Here is a 5,721-nt window from a genome sequence, read left to right as displayed (position 1 = left end):
TCATCTGCCATCTCGGAATATTTAAAGTGTCCTATATGAATGCTGTATGGAAATTATTGGGATTTATGGCTCCAGAAGCTTTCATGCTCTCACAACACACAGTTATAGCCATTAGCCTACCAAATATTATAAATGAACACTCAGCAAGTTCTTAGTGTGATGGGATACATTTCTCCTTATTGCTTTTTTTAATCTACTTGACCAGGGGGCCACCACTGGACCCATTGGGTTGTTTTTAAAGATAATTTTGGGGGGCATTGATTTCTTGAGGGACACATGTTTTAAAGTTTTTAAAAGCCTGTGCTGTCTTCGGTCTTGCTGTTTTAGCAGTCACATTAAAAACGATACCACAGAGGTGTGGGAGGGTATCTAAAGCTCAGTCCTCGAAGGGCTTTCTCAAGTCTTACTGGTACAAGAATTGTGGAAGGCCAGTGCTTTCTCTTCTGGGTTTAGCCCCAGTTTGGTTCACTTAGGATCATTGTATGACCCCCCCCCCCCCCCCCCCAGGCATTCGCTTCGTCATGTACCGAGTTGCGGAGTCTGCAAACATTGGCGCAGGAAAAGCCGTGATCACAAGCCTGGATCCTGGATCCTGTAGCAACTCATTTTCCGATAACTAGCAGAGTCTGGAGGTGATGAGCTGCTCTCCGTCATCAGCAACACCATATTCTCTGTCCCATTTTACAGTTTCACTGTTTTTGCAGATTTGACAAGGTCCTAGTTTTGCTAGTGGGTGGGGAGACTGTAAACTGGGGCGTGCAAATATTAATATAATGATTTTAAGATTGTGATGTTTTGGACAGTTTTGGAGGTTTGGAATTGGCCTGGATGTTCTTTAAAAGGAGGAACAGCAGTGTTTGAGCTTCACGGTTTGTCACTTCCATGAACTCATCTATCATTACTCAAACATGTCAAAATAAATATAGTTTGACCTTCTAGGATTTTGAGACAATGTAAAAGCTAGGAGAAACATCTGAAGAACGTCTCCAACCCCCTGAACTAATTCTCTTAGGACAAGAGACAATCCTACCACATACATCAGGGAAAATGCTGCAGGTTTATTGATCAGCCCGTGGAGGGTGTGAGCTGTTTAGGACCCAGGTTCTGGAGTGGACTGCAGACGTCGTAGTTCCCATTACAGTCTGTAGGGAGAGTTTGACTCCAAATGCACTGCGAGAGTCAAGTTTGTTGCCTGACCATAATGAAGAGCACTAAGGCCTGGCATGACAGACTGGAGCGTCCGGCACTAATGAGCTCATCAGGTACCGCACGTTGACTCAGAGAACTCAACTGCAACTCAACACTAAATGATGCAGCTTCATGAATTATTCAGCTCATATCTGCAATGCACAGACACAGAGCAGTGTTTGTAAGTGCGGCGCGTTTGACATCACCTGGCATGCGAGAAGATACGGTACATGTTATTCCAAACTCCCACAAGCTTTAGGTGTAAATATGGTATATATTTACTCTTACAAACACATAAACAGACTGTACTCTTCCGAATAATGTGTGCAGTTTTTACCGTGCTCGTAGTAAAGAAAAGCATACATCCTCGGCCAGCGGTTAGCTGAAAGCATTATGCAGGCTCTTCGGCCGTCATTAAAAAAAAGTGTGGCTAATTGGTATTCCACCTTGCTATCGCTTATCTCCCCTGGACGTTAGCGCCTCCATAAATTTGAATATATTCTTCCGCATTAACGAAGTCCATAGCATCCCCTGCACCTGACCTGCTCCATCTGTGTGCGGTCAGGTCTTTGAGCGTGGCCTCCATCTTTTGAAAGGAAGGTGCAGGTCAGAGATTACAACCGACGAAGCCTTTTCCAATTAGGAGAAGTGTTCCTTCGCCAGCTCGTATCGAGTCAGAGCGTATAAGGAAAACACGGAGGGTTTCCACCAAGCATCCCGTACACACAGCTCAAGTAGGGAACGTGGCGGCACCTCTGGTGACAGCGAAGCCACTGCATTAAGAAGGCTTGAGTGTAGCTTGAGGAGGCACTTCAGGGAGTTGTCCAAACAGCCTGTGCATATGTTCTGGTTTTATCTCTTTGAGACATTAATTAATTGCCATTAACATGAATAATAGAATTAGGTTTAGGGGTAGGGCCATGGTGAGGATTATGTTTTGGGTTGAGGTGCAGATTCGGTTTAGGATTAAAACTAAATTTTAGGATTGGGGTCAGGGTTAAAATTAGGGTTAGGACCATGGTGAGGGTTTGGTTTTAGGTTGAGGTGCAGATTAGGATTAGGACCAGGGTTAGGGTTAAGATTAGGTTTTGGATTACTACATTTAGGGACCGGGGTTAGAATTAGGGTTAGAGTTTGGACCATGGTGAATCCTAATTGTTGCTCATTTGTTTAAACATATGTATGCTAATGTTGGTGTTTATTTGAACTTACTGCCAAATACTTATGAGCATTATTACCTAATAAAAACATCATTACGTCCAGGATGCTACTGTACTCTGCTCTGACAACTTGGCCTTGGTTTGATCTCATGACTGGTACCTTTCTGGAAGGAGCACGGGCTGGTCAATGCGCTCCATTCAGAGTGCGCTGTTGAAGTGTGTTGTGTGGCGAAGACGAAGGTCAGTGTGATAGATCCTCTCTGTCATTCTCTCTCTCTCTCTCTCTCTCTCTCTCTCACTCTCTCTGCTCCTTGACAACTGAAGCAAAGGCAAGCCTTACAACACCTCTCCACCCAAAGCAACTAGCGGGACACTCTGGGAGCAGCTGCGGCGGTGTGCACTGGGGTGTGTTGCGTGGGATGCAGTGTGCAGCGGAGTGTATTGTGTGTGTGGGATGCGGCTACAGTGTGATGCCATAAGCACAGTAAGCGCAGTCAAGTCTGCGAGGGTGGATAACGGGTTGTTTTCTGGTCAGCGGCCGAGCGCTCGCAGTGATTAGTTGGTTGTGTTGCAGGATACGCAGCTGGTGGAGAGGAAAGTGGCAAGTCAAAATTTCACACAATGCACTACTGTCCTAGATGCCTGTCCTAGATCTTCAGCTTCAGCTTATCTGCTTCCTTCTCTCTCATTCACTGTAGCCTTTCCCTCACCCATGTCTTTTCCGTCCATTATTGCTCGCATCGCATTCGTGCTTTTTTTACCTCCGTACCAGCAACTCCTTCCTAATATGCATTAGGAAGAGGATTAGGGGAGCTCACTGGATTACAGAACCTAATGCATAAAGTGTTGCTTTACAATCAGACATTAAATATAGCATCTCTTTGTTGAGCCGCGAGAATAGCCGTATTCTAAACTAATTACGCAGTTTGGACTCGAAACAGCGTTCAGCATTCAGCTGAACTCAAAAGCTTATTTGGACAGTATGGCGGAATAATACACAGGTCTAATCCTGAGGGGGATATGAACACACACCCTTGTGCTGACATGTCTGCTTTCTAATAAGCTCTCTGCTATCTGGCCTAATGGAAAAAGCTTTGAGCCAAGGCTCATATAAAACCATTCTTCATCATTCTCTTTGAACTATAATAGACCTTCTCTGCGCTCGGGGTAAGCTCACAGCCAGTCCCTTTGTACTCTCCGTATCAGCTAGCATGTGTGTGTCATCGCGATTGCAGGCTCTCCCAAGAAACAGGGCATTTTATTCCATCAGTTCTGCCGTTTCAGACATTTTCCAACCAAACAAACGACTGGAAATCTAATTACACGAGCAATTAAAATGCATGGCTTCCTAAGAATGAATTTCAGGCCTGCATTGTATGTATAGCTGTAAGCAGTCATGGCAGGACTGCAAGGTGACACTAATTAGGACTATCCTACCTACTCCAGTTTTTTCTTGCATATCCCTAGGAGGTTGGATGACTTGTGTGGTTGTGTGATGGGTGTCTCGAAGAAAACTGCTAAGCATAACTGAATTACACACTTTGCTTTTTTCCAAACTTACTGGATTCACTTCCAGTCTGTGACGTTTTGCAAGATAATGGAAGATTCGATCGGCCAATTCAGTCAATTCCCCCACAGTTTTTCTCTGGATTCTCACATCCTGGATTGACAAATAAGGGATATTTGAATGATAACATAGAGATAACACTTTTGCTTCCATATGGAATCAGAGTGTGAAGAACCTGTAAAAGGTATAAAGAACCTCACCAGATGTTTGAATTATTTTCTTTTAAGCTTTTTACCCAATTTTCCTCCCCAATTACCAATCCGCTGGTTAGATCTCTGGTAGGGTGAGGACTGACACATACCTCCTCCAACACATGCACCTCCACACCGATACACCATCACCAGGCAGCCATCTCGCTCAGAGGAAAGTGCCAGCTACCCAGCTGTGTTGCATCGACTAGCAAATGCCTGTGCTGGCCAGTATCACACTGAAGTGATATGGTGAGAGAGAGAGAGAGAGAGAGAGAGAGAGAGAGAGACATCTACCACCTGGGTAGCAAGGCCAATTGTGCTCTCTCAGGCTCCGGCTGCCGATAGCTGACACCATGACTCTGGATTTCAAGCATATAAAAACTATTTTTGCTTCCATAAACAATCAGATGATGGGATGAGTGAGTGTGAAGACCTTTTAAAGGGATAAAGAACCTCACCTGATGTTTATTTTTTTTCTCCCCAATTTTAGATTTTAGACAATTATGTCTTCACACATAGTGATTCAGTGGTTCTTCAATGGCATTGTTCAAAGATCCATTTGAAGCACTCATTCATGATGATGATGGCATTGCACTGGACAGAATACACTCAATAACAACATGCCACATGGTCATGTCTACTAGTAGGTCTTCGTATTCCATTAGTGTGAGTTGGATTACTGATGCTAATTGGATGGACTACTGTTACTGAGGGAGCTCCAGGTTCAACCAATTGGAGACAGCCATTCACTCTGCAGTTATTACAGAGAGACTGTGAAAACTACAGACACACACTGCAGAATCATTGTTACGACCCAGTCTAGGGTCGGAACATAAAAGAAAATGAGAATGGGCTCACTGCCCAAACCCTTTGCCTGACCAAACACTGGACTCTGTGTAATTGTATGAATCAGTATGGGTTTATTGTTAATCAATGGCGGAAATATGACTTCAGGGTGAGCACACACCAAAACAACAAACCAAACAACTAACCCAAAACACAACTAACCAAACTATACACATAACAACTACCATAACTCCCTGGCACCACACCAGCAAGAAAGGTAGCTAAAAGCTAATAGCTAATTCTACTTATCTCTAATTTCCCGCAAATATATTAGTTTGGCAAATTGTAACAAAGTTAGCAAGTGTGGACAGTGGCAGTGCCGGGTCATCCTGGTCTAAGCAGGATGTTCTTTCAGGTCATCAAAGGGGAGGAGCTCTGAACATCTTTCCCTAGGTCAGGCTTTTCCCGGCTCTTTTATAATGAAAGCTCCCCTGGTGGCCACTCACAGGACTGCACACATACAACACAACATGCAGACTATGGATACAATGCATATTACAAGCAAGGGTTGTAGCTTTCATACTGGATGAAAATTGTGAAAAATGCTACATGACATCTATATAAGCCTTTTATCACAACTGATGCTAACAAATTGTTGATATTATCATTACAACCACTAGTACACTAGTAAAACTAGTCCAGTAAAGCCTTTAGAACTGACCCTGAGCTAAAGACTGCCAGGCCAGGCTGTGGATGTTTAAAAAAAACAAATTCGGATTCACAGATGTTGTGATGTGCCTCCTTGGAGATAGCTTTAGCCATCATATGC

This window comes from Salminus brasiliensis, chromosome 19 (genome assembly GCF_030463535.1).
Source record: "Salminus brasiliensis chromosome 19, fSalBra1.hap2, whole genome shotgun sequence".
NCBI classification, from domain to species: Eukaryota; Metazoa; Chordata; class Actinopteri; order Characiformes; family Bryconidae; genus Salminus; species Salminus brasiliensis.
This window is presented reverse-complemented; position numbering follows the sequence as displayed.